This window comes from Nelumbo lutea, chromosome 1 (assembly GCF_056320005.1).
Source record: "Nelumbo lutea isolate HS-2025 chromosome 1, American lotus-T2T, whole genome shotgun sequence".
NCBI lineage: Eukaryota > Viridiplantae > Streptophyta > Magnoliopsida > Proteales > Nelumbonaceae > Nelumbo > Nelumbo lutea.
The window spans coordinates 104,315,697-104,335,608 of NC_142684.1; the positions used below are offsets into that span (position 1 = coordinate 104,315,697).

Sequence of the window (19,912 nt, forward strand, 5' to 3'; positions counted from 1 at the left end):
GGAACTCCCAGCCAGGCCGTACATGTCGAGAAGCTACTTTGGCCTTCCATTGAAGAAGTCCAAGTACTCCCCATAGAGGGCAAACCTTCATGGATGGATCCCATTGTCAACTTCCTATCAACTGGACAGTTGCCCGAAGATAGAAATGAGACAAAATGACTCAAACAACAAGCAACCCGCTACACCCTACTGGAGGGGAAGCTGTACCGAATATCCTTCACCTTGCCTTACCTCTGTTGCCTTTGCTCGAAGGAGGACAACTATGTGCTACAAGAAATTCATGAAGGCATCTGTGGTAACCACCTCGACGGGAGAGCCTTGGCCCAAAAAGCCCTAAGGCAAGGCTACTTCTAGTCTACCCTCCACAAGGACGTGGCTAGATTGGTGCAAAAATGTTATCCATGTCAAAGGAATGCCAACTTATGCCACCGACCGGCCACTACTCTCTCAACCCTTAGCGGCCCATGGCCCTTTACCAAATGGGGCATGGACCTCCTTGGCCCCTTTCCTCTGGCCATGGGGTGCAAAAAGTACCTCGTTGTTGCAATAGACTATTTCACCAAGTGGGTGGAAGCCGAGCCTTTGGCCACCATCACAGTGCAAGCCATCCAAAATTTCTTTTGGAAAAACATTATCTGTTGCTTCAGCCTACCCTACATGTTGTCACCGACAATGGGAAGCAATTTGATGACACCAAGTTCTGGGAGTAGTGTTCCCCCTTCGATATCAGGCAACAGTACACCTCAGTAGGCTATCCTCAAACGAACAGCCTACCCAAGGTCACCAACAGGACAATAATGGATGGGTTGAAGACCAGATTGGACCGAGCTAAAGGCCTATGGGCTAAAGAACTGAGCAGTGAACTCTGGGCTTACCGAACTACGCCTCGGACAGCCATGGGAGAAACTCCCTTTGGTTTACCCTACGGCACAGAAGTAGTAATCCTAGTAGAGATCAGCCAGGCGACACTCTGAGTTCAGGCATATAATGAAGTTGAGAATGATGAAGTCCTCCGAGCAAACTTAGAACTACTGGAAGAAGCCTGAGAGAAAGCACAGGGTCGTGGCTTCCTGAAGCTTTCCTTTCTCATCCCCCAACTTGTCCATGTTGGCTAGTGCCAATTTCAACCGATTCCCTAGCCCAACAAAGTGAAGACAGACCTACAACAAGAAAATAGTTATCACCTAGCAGATAAACGAAAAAAAGAAGAAAAGGAAAGAGGAGCAAGTTGTTACTTCGGCCAGGCTCTACAGCCCCTGCTCATACAACCAATTCGGGGCCATCCCCAACATCTAGAAGCGGTCCCATGCTAGGAGAGCCCCACTCACCAACGCAGGGCCAACTCCCACATTCTGGATAGAATCCCCCTCGCGGATCTCCCACTCAGGGCGGAAGATTTGGTCAGACCGCTGGGCAAGCTCCTATAACGGCGTGGGAGCAGAAAATGGCCCCATTCGCTCCTTATAGGGCCTCCTTGGGGCATCACCGGTAGAAATCCTAGTGCGGGCCACCTTTTGTTGCGGTTGACCCCCTACAGCCCCCTTGGTCGGCCTCTTCCTCCCTGTCTTTGTTAGACAATTGTATGCCCTTAGCTCCAATCAGATGATGTACTTATGACATTTATTGTAAATGAGTAAAGTGCACATTTGATTCATGTTCTTGTGGTATGTTTCTGTGTAATACCCATAAACTGGACATTTAATGAGACTCGTGTTAGTTTAGAATGTTCACAGCCATTGGATAAGTCTGGGAAGATTTATCTTGCTAAGGCTAACACAAATGTGCCGCCAAGTGTTGGGGTGGCTTGTCTCAGCTATCAGGGTGAGACTCGAGGTACATGTAGTGTTGGTTTACTAGAAACCCTGAACCGGACCAGATTTCCAGTATTGCCCTGGACCTTGGAGATTAGTGGGCAAAACGGGAAAGTTACACCTGACCCCTAGACTTGATTATGATATTGCACTAGGTGTCGGATTGGGCTGTCTTTGATATGCCAATCAGTGAGATCCTTAGAGGGGGTCAAAACCTGGGTATTTTGGGACAATCCGAGAATTCATCTGAGTGGGTGATCATAGTGACAGAATCAGCCCCTTTGTCGGTCAAAGGTAATGATCGGGGATGCACTCTCTCTGATGGAAACCAAGACTGCTAGTAGCCGATTTCAATCGTTGAAATTTGTTTTGCAAAATATATTTTATATACATAAATAAATAAATAAATAAATATATATATATATTACGGTTTCAAAACATTTGCAAAAGAGTTTTAATTCCCGGGATCCATATAAGTAGAGAGTGCAGCACTGTTCCTTGCAACCGAGGGAGAGGTCCTCTCTTGTCGGGCAGCGTATGATCATTAAGGGCAAAAAGGTTAAGTGTAAGACCATTGAGGGTAATGCCTGATGGGCTAATCTTGCATCTGCCCACAGTCCCTGGGTATTATAACGTGGCTTGGCCCAGGGACCACTTAGTGTAACTGTTGGGCCCATAGAGTCCATGTGATGGGCTCGGAGGGTTCACTGGGCTTTCCAGTGAATTCGGCTAGACCTTCTAACAAAGGCTGGGCTGAACCCTTGTAGCTGATGTGTAGATCAATGCTTGGGTCCCACGCCATACAAGAAAGCCCAACCGGGCAACAGTTTGGAAGGCTAAGTGAGCACATATACTTATTGGGCCTAAAGCCCATTTCAAATTGGACTGATTTGATTAGTTAAATAAAGGGGGCGAATCTGAGATTAGATTAGCAGATAGGATATGGTCTTACTCTATCCACTCAGAGAGTCCAAATCTAAATACAGATTCAGATCTGGAAACCTCCTAATAAGATTACGAGAGGGTTGATCTAATCTACAGATAAGATAAGGGTCTATCATTATCTCTTAAAGGGAAATCATATCCAAATATGATTTGGATCAGAAACTCCTAATGGGATTAGGAGCTGATCCCTTTAAGGTTATAAAAGGAGAAGGGGGTTGCAATCTTTAGAAGATCACATTCTCACTTTCAGAGCAAGAGATACAAAAGAGAGAACATAGCACCACTACGCTATTTTCTCCCTGTCGCCTCCTTCCTATTGCTGCCATAATTGCCAGTTCGATCTCCTCTTTCAAGCAGGAATAGTCAAGATTGGATCTTGTGAAGGGTTCAATTCATTGGACAAACATTGTTGATTCTGCTTCATCCTACACTGCGCCATCTTCAGTGGGAGCAGTTTTTGATTCCTTCCTTGGGCGTGAAAACCTCTATTGGGAGATATTGTTTCTCCGTATCAGGTATATCCCTCTCCTGCTTCTGGTTTCAGATCTGGTTCGGTTTATGGTTCAAGATTGATCCTTAAAAATGTAGATTTTCTAAAACAGGGAATGTGATTCCTAGATGAGGGGAGAGGAAATTTTTTAAACTTCGCCTAACCTACCTGCAAGGTTCGGCCATCCATATGCTGGATCTCTAATCCCTTTAGTGGTATCAGAGGCAGGTTCAAGTCTTGAACCGAATTAATGCAGACCCGAACCTGCGCAAATGGGCAAAAGGTGTTCTACCCGATTTGCGCAGATTAGGGTTTTTTCTAGAAAAATTGTTTCCTTGATAGAGGGTGAATGGTCTAAAATTAAATTTTATAAATCTGAATTTTATTTAGAATTGTTCATTATAATTTTCTTGAGTTATGGGTTGTTTGTACAACTGGAGATCAAAATCTTGATTGGCGTAGAAAACTGCAATTTTGCAGTTTCTTGATTTATTTATTACATTTGGTCTGTAAAAAATTTTTTTTATTTTATTTTTAGAATGAATGTATAGGATTCGATCTGAGGTAATATTAATAGAAATTTTAAGGTTGTATTTTATTATTTTTGGACCAAAGAAGGCGGCGCAAGAAGGAGATTTCGCAGATGGGAATATCGCTATTTCGATTTGTAGTTTATGAAACAACATTCTGTGATCTAACCTCTATTTTGCAGGATGTGATGTGCGAAGAGCCTTCTCTGACTGATTCTTGCTTTTCTTTGATCAGTATTTAATTTCAGATCATTTTCTTGGATTAAATCTTTAATTAAAGATCAAACCCTAGACCCATTCAAATCAGATTGGTCCAAACTGGTTGGACCGAATATAAGGTTCGATGGAGGCTGATTGTCAGCTCTAATTTCCTACTGATGGGCCTAAGGATTGATAATTAGTTAATAGTTTAATTCGACCCAACCTGTAAGGCTATATGGGTCAAACTGCTTAACCGTAATTCGGCCCATATACCTAGATAATGTTAATTGTTAATGTTATGGATTAAAATGGGCTTTAATTATGGGCTTTACAGATATTTAATTGATTGGAACAATTTATCCCTACATGTAATGTATGGATGTGTGATGTGTAACGTTCATGGGCCATAAGTGCTTGGCCCATGCAGATACGACAATGGCTCTTGCGCACATCATTGCCATGGTGTCCCTAAAGATCATTGGATGATCTCCCTCAGTTGTGGGCCCCACACCTCCTGAAGAGGATATGTGCGGAACCCTAGCCGATTAGGGCCCACCAAAATCTGGCTTTATGAAAGTCAGTTGGAGCCACTCTGGTTTGACCTAAATTAAGCTAGGGCATAATTCTTGTTCCCTCCAGCAATATGAGTGCATGTGATAGGGAGATTCATATGACGAACTCTCTAAGGCCTTCCATCATTAGCATGAAGATGGGTCATTCAGTAATGAGGAAACGCACAAAAAAAATGGGCTATCCATTTGCTGTTGGATTTGTCTGAGTGTTTCATAAGATGATAGGGGCGTCATAGACCGATGTGGGAGGGGCTTCACCAAAAAATGGGAACTCTATCATGGTACCTTGGCATTCTCGAATATGATGGGTAAGCATGGATAGAAAGGTTTAACCGAAAATGGTTATGAACCTTGTCTGACAAAGGTCAAAGGGAAAGCTCATATAATGAGTGGATATGATTCTTCACAGAAAGGTGGTGGGGTTTTGCAGCTAAAACAGTTGACTCCATGCACCCTATGTGGTTTTTCACATTTCCGGAGGCAAGTTGTTGTCTCCGTCATTGAGATAGGAGGAAAATCTCAGAGATGAACAAATGGGAATGGAACAGAGATTAAAAGCCATATCTATGTAATGAACATGAATCAAATTAGGTTGTGGACAGATGTTTGTTCTTTTATCAGAAAATGGCAAACGGACAATTTGTAAAGCTTCTTGATGACAACAAGCTTAAGGGCCCAAACTATGCCGACTGGTATCGTAACCTCATGCTGGTCTTAACCTCTGAGAAGTTGGACAAGGTGGCCAAGAATCCTACCTCGGATCATCCGGGAGATAGGGCTTCTAAGGCCCGGAGAAGAGAATACCAAGAATGGGAGGAGAAAAACTCCCTTGCCCGCTGCTATATCATTGCCTCATTGGATAATTCAATACAGAGACAGTTCGATTAAATCGAACTTGCGAAGGATATATTGGACAGTCTCAAGACAATGTATGAAGAGCAAAACCGTTCTACTCGATAGAATGTTTTGAAGCAGTTCATGACCGCACAGATGTCCAAGGGCCAACAATTTCATGACCATTGTCTTCGAATGATGAGTTATATTAACGAACTGGAGGCTCTTGGATCCGGGCTGGATCTAGTAACCCGGATAGATGCTATTCTCAACTCTTTGCCTTCATCCTTCAATCCATTCATCATGAATTACAACATGAACAAGCTGAATATCAGCTTACAGGAACTCAGCGGGCTGAAGAATTGATTAAGAAGGATGAGCCCATTGCCATGCTTGTTAAAGCAAATCGAGCAAGAAGAGGAGGGCAAAGAGAAAGCCCTAGAAAAAGGCAACCAAACTCAAAAAGCAGAGGAAAGACAAGGCATCAGATGCCTGTCACTATTACAAGCAGTCCGGCCACTAGAAGAGGAATTGTCCTCAATACCTGGAACCCAAGAAAGGTAATTTTGAATCTCATGTCATAGAAACCAATTTGTTTGTTGCTTCTGTGTCCCGATGTATTGACTCAGAGGCTTTAATTCATGCGTGTAATTCACTACAAGGGTTCAAGGTAAGCAGAAGGCTGAGTGAAGGAGAAGTAACACTTTACTTGGGGATTTTCTACAAGTGTTGTAGCTGCGGCCATTGGAACCGTAGAGTTAATTTTTAGAGAATGAACTATTATACTTAAAGATAGTCCTTTTGTACAAAACTTAAGAAGAAATTTGATTTCTGTCTCAAAACTGTGTGCTGATGGTTATTCTGTCTTCTTTAGTAATACGATTACTATTAAAAGAAACAACAGATTCATCGCATACGGGGAATTGGAGAACGGTCTCTATGTTCTACATCCTTCTCTAGAAACTAACATAGCCGAAACTACGTCGGCTAAAATCCCCAAGAAAAGGATTTGTGATACAGTTAATCCCACGTGTCTGTGGCATTACCGACTTGGCCATATAGGTGTTGACCGTATCACAAGGCTAGTAAAGGATGGTCCTTAGGATTTTCTAACTATAGAAGATCTTCCCACTTGTGAGCCTTGCCTTCAGGGTAAGATGACAAAACAGCCATTTAACGGTAAGCCTAAAAGATGTACAAGCACGCTTGACCTTATACATAGTGATGTATGTAGTTTCCCTGAGTGTTAGGACTCGTAACCAGCACGTGTATTTCATTACATTTACCGATGACTATTCTCGGTATGGTTACGTGTACCTAATGAGACATAAGTCCGAATCCTTTGAAAAGTTCAAAGAGTTCAGACAAGAGGTCGAGAAACAGTTAGAGAGAGAAATTAAGGCCCTTTGATTAGATCGAGGAGGCAAATATCTCTCTGACGAATTCAGGGACTACTTGAAGGTCAACGGGATAGTATCATAGTTAGCTCATCTTGCTACACCACAGCTTAACGGTGTTTTAGAGAGGATGAATAGGACCTTATTGGATATGGTCCGATCACTTCTCGTACACTCAGAGTTACCCACATCCTTTTGGGGTTACACATTAGAGACTGCAATATAAGTGCTGAATGGGGTTCCAACCAAATCGGTTCCGAACACTCAATATGAACTTTAGATCGGAAAGAAAAACCAAGTGTCATACACTTGAAGATTTGGGGTTGTCCTGTGCACGTTAAAAGGAGTGTGGACAAGTTGGAATCCAAGACCAGTCGTTGCCTATTCATAGGCTACCCAAAAAGCTCTATGGGTTACCTATTCTATGACCCAAGTGAACAAAAGGTGTTCTGCAGCCGAAATGCATAGTTCTTGGAGACTGATTATATCTTGGACTTGCATCATCAGGAAATAGTTCTTGATGAGGAGAGCTCAGGGTTATTGGGAAGTGTCCCACAGGTTCCAGGTATTGACCAAACCAGAAAATCTACCTAGGTATTGCAAGCAGACCGGTCACTGGAAGAGGAATTTTCCTCAATACCTGGAATCCAAGAAAGGTAATTTCGAATCTTGTGTCATAAAAACCAATTTAATGGTAGCTTTTGTGTCCTGGTGTATTGACTCCGGGGCTTCAACTACTTGGGACTTTTGCAAGTGTTGTAGTTGCAGCCATAAGAACCGTAGAGTTAATTTTTAGAGAATGAATAATTGTACTTAAAGATTGTCTTTATGTACAGAATTAAGAAGAATTTTGATTTTTGTCTCAAAACTATGTGATGATGGTTATTCTGTCTTCTTTAGTAATACGATTACTATTAAAAGAAACAACAGATTCATCGCATACGGGGAACTGGAGAACGGTCTCTATGTTCTACATCCTTCTCTAGAAACTAACATAGCCGAAACTACGTCGGCTGATATCCCCAAGAAAAGAAATCGTGATACAATTAATCCCACGTGCCTATGGCATTACCGACTTGGCCATATTGGTGTTGACCGTATCACAAGGTTGGTAAAGGATGGTCCTTAGGATTTTATAACTGTAGAAGATCTTCCCACTTGTGAGCATTGCCTTCAGGGTAAGATGACAAAATGGCCATTTAACGGTAAGCCTAAAAGATGTACAGGCATGCTTGACCTTATACATAGTGATGTATGTGGTCCCCTGAGTGTTAGGACTTGTAACCAATATGTGTATTTCATTATATTTACCGATGACTATTCTCGGTATGATTGCATGTACCTAATGAGACAAGTCCTTATCCTTTGAAAAGTTCAAAGAGTTTAGACAAGAAGTCAAGAAACTGTTAGGGAGAGAAATTAAAGCCCTTCGATTAGATCGAGGTGGCGAGTATCTCTCTGACGAATTCAGGGACTACTTGAAGGTCAATGGGATAGTATCACAGTTAGCTCCTCCTGCTACACCACAGCTTAACGGTGCTTTAGAGAAGAGGAATAGGACCTTATTGGATATGGTCCGGTCACTTCTCGTACACTCAGAGTTGCCCACATCCTTTTGGGATTACACATTAGAGATTGCGATATACATGCTGAATCGGGTTCCAACCAAATCGGTTCTGAATACTCCATACAAACTTTGGACCGGAAAGAAAACCAAGTGTCAGACACTTAAAGATTTGGGGTTGTCCTACGCACGTTAAAAGAACGAGTGCGAACAAGTTGGAATCCTAGACCAGTCGTTGCCTATTCATAGGCTACCCAAAAGGCTCTATGGGTTACCTATTCTATGACCCAAGTGAGTAGAAGGTGTTCTACAGCCGAAATGCACAGTTCTTAGAGAATGTTTATATCTTGGACTCACACCGTCAGGAAATAGTTCTTCATGAGGAGAGCTCAGGGTCAGTGGGAGGTGTCCCACAAGTTCCAGGTATTGACCAACCTAGGAGATCTGCTCGGGTCTTCAGGCCACCAGTTCATTTTGGCTATAACTAGGATAGTTACCTGGTGGAAGCCTTGACTAGTGAGGAGGATCCCGTGACTTATGCGGAAGCTATGTTGGACATAGATTCCCTGAAGTGGGTAGATGCCATGAAAGATGAGATGGACTCAATGGAGACCAATGGAGTCTAGACTCTAGTAGATCTGCCCCTGGGGGTAAAAGCAATTGGTTGCAAATGGATCTATAAGAGGAAGAAAGGCCCCAATGTTAAGGTTGAGACCTACAAAGCTTGTCTTGTGGAGAAAGAGTACACTCAGAAAGAGGGCATCGATTATGAGGAAAGCTTTTAGCCTGTGGCCATGCTTAAATCCATTTGGATCCTGCTAATTGTAGCAGCATACCATGACTACGAGATTTGGCAAATGGATGTCAAAATTGCATTCCTGAATAGAGATCTTACTGAACATATATATATGCAGCAACTGCAAGGTTTCATAGCTGTGGGTCAGGAACGCATGGTATGTAAGTTAAATAGATCCATATATGGACTTAAACAAGCTTCTAGGAGTTGGAACATCCGATTTGACTCTACCGTAAAAAAGTTTGACTTTGAGCAGAACCCGGATGAGCCCTATGTTTATAGGAATTCAAGTGGGGATAAGGTTATGTTTTTGGTTCTGTATATAGACGACATTCTACTCATTGGGAATGACGTAGAAATGTTGACTACGGTGAAAGTGTGGCTTTCACAGCAATTCTCCATGAAAGATCTTGGAGATGCCTCCTATATACTGGGCCTTCGACTCTATAGAGATAGATCAAAGAGGATAATAGGATTATCCCAATCTGCTTACATTGACAAAATTGTCAAGAGATACAACATGGAGAACTCCAAGAAGGGAAATGTTCCTTTTAGGCACGGAATCACTCTCTCCAAGAAGATGTCTCCCAAGACTTCTGAGGAGATTGAGGGTATGAAGGACGTTTCCTATGCCTCAGTCGTAGGGAGCATCATGTATGTCATGCTGTGCACTCGTCCTGAAATTGCTCATGTAGTGAGTGTGGTAAGCAGATTTCAAGTCAACCCAGGGAAGGAGCACTGGACCGTTGTGAAAAATATACTTAAGTACCATCGAAGGATAAAAGAGTTTTGTCTGGTATTCGACGGTAGCTCACTACAGATCCAGGGGTATACTGATGCTGATTTCCAGTCGGATCCAGATGATAGAAAGTCTACATCTAGGCATGTTTTCACGATAGGATCGTGTGCTATTTGCTAGAAAAGCAGGAAACAGGGGTCAATGACAGACTCCACAACCGAAACCGAATACATTGTCATAAGTAAAGCTGCCAAGGAAGCTATGTGGATGAAAACGTTCGTTCACGAATTGGGAGTAGTTCTGTCCAGCACATCACCCATCCCGTTGTTGTGTGACAACAATGGAGCGATTGCTCAAGCTAAGGAGCCATGAGCCCACTCAAAATCGAAGCACATCGAGAGGAAGTACCATGTACTGTGGGAGATTGTTGGTAGAGGGGATGTCCTGATTTATAGGGTAACATCAACGGAAAATGTAGAAAACCCATTGACTAAACCACTGACACAGAAAGTGTTTGAGAAACACGCGGAAAGTATGAGACTCCGACTTATACCAAATTGGACCTAAGTGCAAGTGGGAGCTGTTAGACAGTTGTATGCCCTTAGCTCCAATCAGATGGATGTACTTATGACATTTATTGTAAATGAATAAAGTGCATATTTGATTCATGTTCTTGTGGTGTGTTTCTGTGTAATACACTTAAACTGGACACTTAATGAGACTCGTGTTAGTTTAGAATGTTCACAGTCGTTGGATAAGTCTGGGGAAATTTATCCTGCTAAGGCTGACACTGATGTGCCGCCAAGTGTTGGGGTGGCCTGTCTCAACTGCTAGGGTGAGACTCGAGGTACATGCAGTGTAGGTTTACTTGAAACCCTAAATCGGACCAGATTTTCAATATTGTCCTGGACCTTGGAGATTAGAGGGCAAAACTAGAAAGTTACACCTGACCCCTGTACTTGATTATGATACTACACTAGGTGTTGGATTGGGCTGTCTTTGATATGCCAATTAGTGAGATCCTTAGAGGGGGTCAAAACATGGGTATGTTGGGACAGTCTGAGAATTCATCTGAGTGGGTGATCATAGTGACAAAATCAGCCCCTTTGTCGGACAGAGGTAATGATTGGGGCTGTACTCTCTCTGATGGAAACCAAGATTGCCGGCAGCCGATTTCAATCATTGAAATTTTTTTTGCAAAATATATTTTATATACAGATATAAATATATATATTATGATTTCAAAACGTTTGCAAAAGATTTTTAATTCCCGGGATCCATGTGAGTAGAGAGTGCAGCATTGTTCCTTGTAGTTGAGGGAGAGGTCCTCTCTTGTCGAGCAGTGTATGATCATTAAGGGCTGAAAGGTTAAGTGTAAGACAATTGACGGTAATGCCTGATGGGCTAATCTTGCATCTGCCCACAGTCCCTCGGTGTTACAAGGTGGCTTAGCCCAGGGACCACTTAGTGTAACTGTTGGGCCCATAGAGTCCATGTGATGGGCTTAGGGGGTTCATTGGGCTTTCCAGTGAATTCGACTAGGCCTTGTAACAAAGGCTGGGCCGAACCCTTGTGGCTGATGTGTAGATCAATGCTTGGGCCCCACGCCATACAAGAAAGCCTAACTGGGCAACAGTTTGGAAGGCTAAGTGAGCACATATACTTATTGGGTCTAAAGCCCATTTCGAGCTGGGCTGATTTGATTAGTTAAATAAAGGGGCGAATCTGAGATTAGATTAGCAGATAGGATAGGGTCTTAACCTATCCACTCAGATAAGATTATGAGAGGGTTGATCTAATCTACAAATAAGATAAGGGTCTATGCTTATCTCTTAAAGAGAATTCAAATCCAAATATGATTTGGATCAACAACTCCTAATGGGATTAGGAGTTGATCCCTTTAAGGCTATAAAAGGAGAAGGGTTCGGCAGCCTTTAGAAGATCTCATTTTCATTTTTAGAGCAAGAGACACAGAAGAGAGAACATAGCACCACTGTGCTATTTTCTCCCTGCCACCTCCTTCCTATTGCCGCCATAACTACCACTTCAATCTCCTCTTTCAAGTAGGAACGATCAAGATTGGATCTTGATATCAGTCTTTGGAGAAAGGCTAATCTGAAGTTGTGCTCATAGCCTCCAGCGAAATCTTGTGAAGGGTTTGGTTCATTGGACAAACATTGCTGATTTTGCTCCATCCTACACTACGCCATCTTTTGTGGGAAAGTTGTTGGTTCCTTCCTTGGGCGTGAACACCTCTATTGGGAGATACTGTTTCTTTGTATCAGGTATATCCCTCTCCTGCTTCTGGTTTCAGATCTGGTTCGGTTTATGGTTCAAGATTGATTCTTAAAAATGCAGATTTTCTAAAATAGGGAATGTGATTCCCAGATGAGGGGAGAGGAAATTTTTCAAATTTCGCCTAACCTACCTGCAGGGTTCGGCCATCCATATGATGGATCTCTAATCCCTTCAGCCTTGACCTCGTAGGCAGGTCCCCTCGGCACCTCAGCCAGTTGTTGTGGCGCTTACTCCTCGCACTCCGAATGGCCCTCCTCAATGGGCCCCTTCCCCTTCGTGGGGATTTGTGGAGTGGCTCCCTTCAGGGGAGCTATTGAAGAAGTCCCTTTGGCAAGGACCTGTGCTCTCATCCCCTTGGCAGGGACCTGATGGGAAGACCCCCCCTTTGTAGGGGCTGATGCCTTCTCCTTCTGGGCTGGTGTGCCCCCAGTGGACCTTTGAGGCATCTATCCGCCAGCCTTCACCCACTTCTTTTATATCACGCGGGCACAGTCAAGTATGGCCTTTCGAGCATCCATCTGCATCTCTGCAAGCAAAATGGCAGTTAGTACCATTACCTAGACGAAGACGATGAAAACGTGGAAAGGAGTTGCATGGCCTATCCTACTGAGAGGAGCAGGATTGAGCCCCACGAAAACCAATGAGATCTCCTCCTCCACCAAGGGCTGGGCTCGGACTCTCCCCAGGTTGAGCAGCCACACGAGATCATCACTTTCCTCACTCATAAGCAAGGGGTCACTTTTCTCCGCAGACAAGCTGGCCTCTCCCCACCCCGACTTAAAGGACTAGCCCTCAGAACAAGATAAAAAGAAATATTTACTCTTCCAGTTGTGCACAGAAGAAGGGTTATCTACGGGCTTAGACTTGAGGGGGTGGAAGTAGAAGACACCAGCTTCGAAAGAGTGTTTCCTTAGCAGGAAGACCGCTCGGAAGAGCTTCAGCATCAACTCTACTCCCTAGAGCCGAGCCACCACCAGCATTGCCACAATGGTTCCTATCGCATTGGGTGCCAGTTGGCTAAGAGTAATCCCATACACCCTTAGTAGGTCAGAGATTAAAGGATGAAGGGGGAACCGAAGACTGAATTGGAGGAAGTGCTGATAAACACAGATCTCCCCCTCCTTGGGAGTCCATAGCCGATCACCCGCCTATGGTGCCCTCGCCCCATAGGGCGAAGGGGTGAAGTATTGCCTCATCAAGGCCTTGACCTTATCCCACTCCAGAGAACCTTCGAACTCTGGGCGAGAAGGATCAGCCTTGGTCACTACCTTGGCAACACTCTCAACACTTGTCCCAAGGATGAGGTCCGAGTCTTGCTCCCCCTCAGCCTCCCTCGGCGTCACAGATGCAGTGCTCTCACAGGGATGGTCATTGCCTCAGCAGATGTCTTTGGCTCCCCTGGAGGTTACACTCTCCCCTCCGATACATTCGGAAGTTCATAGCACACAGGTCCAGAATCTAAGAAAGACATCGTTGGAAATTACCTAAAAAGGGGAGTGGAAGGAAAAGAAGTGAAGGTAGAGTGTTGAAGACTGGAGAATCTGGGAGCTGAGTTCACTCGAAGGCGAAAGCACTTGGAGGCAAAATGACAAGAATTCTGCTATTGAAGCCCCAATTTAAAGAAGAGCGAACAACCCAGATTTCTTGAGATCCAACAGCTGAGAAGCCACTACCTCCACAACCCAATCATGGCGCGCCACATGATGCTCAGCCTCGGAAGGTGAAGCGACGCACTGATAATGGCTCGGATCATCTCGAATCTAACAGATGAGAAGTACCTCCACACCTGCGATCCAGTCGTGCTGCATTCCTGAGCGCTCATCCTTGGAAGACGAAACGACGCTCAAGACAGATCAGCATGTCTGCCCACAGTGACCCATCGATCTAGGTGACCCGTTCCCCCGAGCATGCACACTGGTTCAACCGAAAAGCCATCCCGCACATGAATCCTTGGGCCCCATAGGCCCTCGGCCTAAACAGCCTTCGGCTTCACAGGTCCTCAGCCCAAATGATGGCACCAGAGTATCCGCACTGAGCACGCTCCCGGGTCACTTGTCCGAAGCAGCAGTGCCATAGGCCACTTGCAGCCTCGGCCCAACTTATAAAGACGAACTAGGTAGAGACGAGAAAGGGGGTGCCACTGCAGGGTACACCTCATCTACTTAGCCCACTGGCGCTCACCATTACTACTCCCATCAGTCGAAGCCGAATTTTTCTCTCGGCCTCAAGAGTGGGGGGCAAGTGATGTGGGGTGACCCAACCCAGCCCATTTGAGGATGGGAGACCTAGCCCATGAGTGCCAGATTCGGGAATGAGATCCGCTACAACAGGGGTTACTTTGCTCCCCCAATGCGGAGCCAATCGCGGAGCGCCCACGCGTCCCCGCAGAGCTCTCTGATTGTTCTTGTACAGCACCCATCTTAGGCGTTCATCTCCACCTACCTCCAAGCAGTTCAAGTATAAATAAGGGTGCCCTCCTCCAGGTAAGGGGAGGAATCGAATACAATCTACAGTCTTAATTTAGAACTGGGCTCACAAACCATATCTTGGTTCCCCTCTTCGTACCCCATACTAATTTGACCGTCGAAGACTCTACCTCGGGTTTTCACACGAGGCCTCTGACGTATTCTGTCTTGCAGTACCTTGACAACCCACCTTTGGCTTCTATAGTGCTCGGAGCCTCCTCCGCCTCGGCCTCGGCAATAACCTCTCCAAGCCCTCGAAACTTCCGATCAACCTCCGAAATCTAAGGACGAAATTATTTTATTCACCTCGGCCAATCCAAGCATCAACACATATAATATAAAATATTATATATGCTTTACTTTTTACATATAAATTTTATAAGCCCATAATCAGGTGGGCTTGGTCTTAAGTTTCAAGCCCGGAACTTGGGCCTGGCCTACAGTCCTTTTCATAGGTTGCTAAGTCTGGCCCATGATTATCCCTAGTCATATTAGTAAATTTTCTATTTATAAAGCATTGGTTTTTTTATAAAATAATTAAAAAAAAATGTGCTTCTGGGAACATATGATACTAGAACGATTTCCAGTTAATGAACCCTTATGTAAAACATTAAAACTCTAACCGTCGCCTGAGAGATTCGAACTCTCGCGGGAAAATCCCATGTACTTAGCAGGCACACGCCTTAACCACTCGGCCAAAGCGACAATACGAAAGGTACATTGCTTATTTATTAATAGTAATATGATTATTCTCGGTATAAACACCCACTTTGCAGCAAAATGAGTTAAAAGAATAATTTGATATATTGTAAAGATCTACTAGTGATGTTAACTTGTTGATATGACTTTTTAACTACGACAATAGTAATATTGTCATTTGGAAGGCGTGAAAATGGTGTCAAGCATATTCAATGACCTGTTGTTGATTCAATTATGATCAGTGCGTATTTCATAGGCATTCAACGGGTTGGACCAGGGTATGATTTGTTGTTTGACCCAATCCAATGTTGTCACCATAAACAATTGGCCTAAGAAAATATGATAGCCCCTGAATCATAAAATACCAGAGTTCCACAACTTGATATATAATTATACTGCAATTGTTAATTTTTATGGGGTTTTGTACTACTGTACTAGAGTTCTTTTAAACCAAGAATTTTTATTAATAAATATGTTCCGTTTAACTCAATATTAACTAGCAATTCACACAATTATTCTTGTGTTTTGTACTTAGAAATTTTAGATGACAATAGTAATAATATATTTTTTAAATTTCTACAATTTTTATATTTCTATGCGTATAAAAAGAATTCCTATTTTTTACATTTAATTTTCTTTAAAACAATGAGTATATGATATTAGGGGCGTGCTTAAATGTTCTTTATATTTTTTCTTTGTATTTTTCAATTTTTTGTGATTCTATGTTTTTAATTTTTATTATTTAACTATGGAATCAAGGGTTGACACATTTAACTCAAAAGGTCGAATTGTTGACTTGCGACCAAACTAGAAAGTAATTACATTTTTTGGTCAGTTTTAAATTTTGTTTTTTGTTTCCATCATCAATAAAAACAGTTCTTTTTCATACTTATTTTTCTTTAATATGATTAATATAAAATATGAAAGATGTGCCCAAATGTTTTTTACAATATTTATGATTTTTTTTATTTCTTATTTTTATATTTTATTTTATTATTTAATTATGACACCGGGGATTGACACATTTGACCTAAAAGGTTAAATTATTGACTTGCCACCAAATAAGAAAACAATTTCACTTTTAGGTTAGTTTTATATTTTGTATTTCATTTTCGTCATCATTAAAAACAATTCTTGTTTGCCACACTTATTTTTCTTTATTATAATTAATATAAAATATTAGAGATGTGCCCAAATGTTTTCTACAAAATTTTTCTATATTTTTTCATACTTTTGTATTTTTTCATCTATTTTCAATTTTTATTTTTAATTATGATATCAACGGTTTGACACATTTGACCTAAAAGGTTGAACCATTGACTTGCCACAAAATAGAAAAACCCTTTCATTTTTGGGTCAATTTAAAAGAAAAATAACATGGGTTTTATATTGTCAAAGTATTGGATATAGATATCAGTGTTAGAATTTATTGGTGAGAAAAAAAAGAACTTAAAAATGGGATTCAATGAAAGAGACAATAGTAATTAATACCTTAAATCTAAGATTTAATGAGAGGGAGTTAAATGAAGTAAAAAATAGTAGTCCAAATTACATTTTCTGCCCTCACAATTAGAGAGGGATCAAATTTAAAAATAGGGATGTTTTAGTTAAACAAAAGTTTCACACTCATTGATAATTTTAATAATAGTAGTATATCATAGATATAGATAAACCCAATGTCATCCATAAAATCTGATTTTTTTTTATATATATATATATATGGGCACTGTGGTTTAAATATGAGGACTGTAAACAAAATCTGATTGTCCAAAGACGATTTGATCCCATTAAAAGTGATCTGAATTTCAACTTTTTTATAATTGGATCAAATGAAGATCTACTTCTATGCAATCTGATATAAGACAATTCAATTTGATTTAAATATATATTTTCATATATACTTAAAATTTATATTGTGTTTATTAGTAAAGTTGGTTTGAATGTCATGTTCTTACTAAATTGTCAAGGGTCCAAATTTCATGATTTTCAATTCATATTGTTCGTGAAATATAATATCAAAGTCATTTATATAATTCATATACAAGAATCTCTGCGGTGAAGTTAACGAGAAAACAAGACAAATATCTCAGAGGCATGTTATTTGAAAATTTACATCAAAACTTGGGGTGGAAGTTCTTACTGGATAAGATTAAAAAGTAGACTTCAAGATTGGAAGATAAATGTTCTATCACAGGCTGGCTTAAGTGTACTTATCAAAACCAGATTAACTTTGGGTGTTGGGGCCCAACAGCATAGGCTGTTGAGACAGTTTTTTGGCTGGGTATATTCTGGGCAGTTCATCTATTCATGCCCTGCTTTGGATTTTAGTAAAATTAAATTACTATATAATTACTAATTTATCCATTCTCATGGTAACATGGTATTCCCAAAAATTCTCTCAACAGCATAGGCTGCAGGGCCCCAACAGCTGAAGTTTTTCTATCAAAACCACCATCGAGTCAATGTTGTTGTACCACATCACCACGCGCAAACTAACCTCTTACTAAGGAATGTTTGTAATAAGATAAGTGCCCTACGTCGTAATTTTGGGTGGGGCAAGGAGCAAGGTAAGGGGGTATAAGCAAAGAGACCTTGTTACATGGGGATGCAGGTGGATTGTTAGCGATGGATGGGGTATTCTGGCATTTTGTGATCCTTGGATTTCTATGCTGGGCCACCCAAATCAGTAGCTACATTCACCAAATGTATGTAGCGTTGCTCAGTTCATTGACCATGAGATTATGACATGGTATAGATAGGCATCATGGATTCTTTCGACTATTAGGCAACATTCCTCATTCGAGAAGTCTAGCAGTTTGTTTTTTTGGTCTTTCTTTGTTTGGTTGGGAAATGAAAAATTGTTTCAAGTAAACATAAGAAACTTGATTTAAACTTATTTCAAAAAATTAGAAATAGAGCTTTTCACCTTTTTTTTCATTTCGTCTTTGTGTGGAAAGACATACCTCCACCCAAATGATCTTTGGACTGCCAAAATCATTATGTAAAAAGCTCAATTATAGTTGATAGATCTTCCCTTCAAAAAAGAATTCCCAAAAGCACCTTCATCTGAAGATAATGCAGGCTTTACCCACTTGTTAAAACTTGCAAATGTGCCATGTGTGGGGTGAAAGCTGTTGTATTCGTGGTAAGGCGAAGAAAGCAACTGATCATATTCTGTTGTATTGTCCTGGAGTCCGGCCCATGTTGTATTTGTGGTAAGTCGAAGAAAACAACTGATCATACTCTGTTGTGTTGTCCTGGAGTCCGGCCCATATGGTTTGGGTTAGTGCTAAATTTGAGGATGGAACAGCTACAGATAAAAGTGTTCGTGATTGAGTGTTAGAGTCATCGTTTTGAAAATCGACCCGGAAATAGAATCGTTCTTGTCACTGTTTTTTGGTTCATTGGTTCAACCGTTCGAGTCGAACGATTTGAATGGTTTGACCCGTGACATCATAAATAAAATAAAAAACAAAAAAATATTTATAAATAATAAAAAATCATAAAAATTAAATAAATACAAGAAACAAAGGATGAGATATTGAGATTCCACAATTATTCAGTCACTTACTGCATTCGTTCTCGGGCTGTTGTAGAAGTTTCCGCCGGTCAATACATGCTAGTCGGAGCAGGAGGTGGTTGTCGGTGCAAGAAATCCCCAATATTACAAAAAGGGGGGATGACTAATGCGCACAGATTTGGGAGCAAGAGGTGGTTGTCCGTGTAAGAAAGCCCCAATATTACAAAAAGGGGGAATGACTAATGCGCAGAGATTTGGGAGCAAGATGTAGTTGTCGGTGCAAGAAAGCCTCAATACAAGCTGGCTGATGCAATCCTTCCACTGTGTTCGCCGGTTGCCGCTGTAAATCTTGGTCACCGGCGGTTGATTGTTCACCTTCAAGTGCACGAAGGCTGTTGGCCACTACAAATCTTCGGTTGAAAATGTAGGTGTCGTTGTTCTCTTCTTTGGTCAAAGGAGATGCTATGCCAAATCTTGTGGATTTCTACCTAGAACCGGTGACTCCACCGTGGCCGCTGGCGGTTGGCCACTGCAAAATCGCCGGCCGCCGCTGCAAGTCCTTGATAAAATGCAAAGCGCCGTAGATGAAGCTTACCACCGCCGCTGGTCGTCGTGAATCGCCGTCAGTTGTGGCTGCCGCAAGTCGTCAGTCGGGGTATGAGGACTGAGAGGAGGGAATGGTTAAAACGGAAATTAATGACTTTCGTTCTAACCCTAAAGGCCTAATTACTAATTCTTTTTTTTTTGTTTTTATTATTATTTTTTTAAATCAACGAAAATGAAATTTGTATCCCGGGTCAAACAGTTTAGCGGTTTGACCGCCCGGGTCAGTGATTTTCTGACATTTTCAACGGTTTTTTAGGATTTACCAGTTTACAGAATAATCAGACATAAAGGGTTGAACGGTTATTGGTTTTTCCAGTCCGACCGTCTGGTCTGGTCCAATTTTGAAAACCATGGTTAGAATGGTGGTCTGATCGTTGGAGAAAGAACAATTACGGGGTTTATTTGGTGGGCCCATAGTAAGAATATTTTCCAAAATGAGAAAAAA

At 41.9% G+C, this 19,912-nt stretch overlaps 1 long non-coding RNA gene and 1 other non-coding gene across 2 annotated transcripts; both read right to left on the reverse strand.

Moving 5' to 3' along the window:
* Positions 1–15,265: 15,265 nt before the first annotated feature.
* On the reverse strand, positions 15,266–15,347 carry TRNAS-GCU (transfer RNA serine (anticodon GCU)). The gene has a single exon. It is a non-coding gene; the product is annotated as a tRNA-Ser (tRNA).
* Positions 15,348–18,219: 2,872 nt separating this feature from the next.
* LOC148876541 (uncharacterized) lies at positions 18,220–19,559 on the reverse strand. The gene is made up of 2 exons (XR_016105248.1): positions 18,913–19,559; positions 18,220–18,651 (listed from the first exon to the last, which is right to left on the reverse strand). It is a non-coding gene; the product is annotated as an uncharacterized LOC148876541 (long non-coding RNA).
* Between the last annotated feature and the right edge of the window lie 353 nt (positions 19,560–19,912).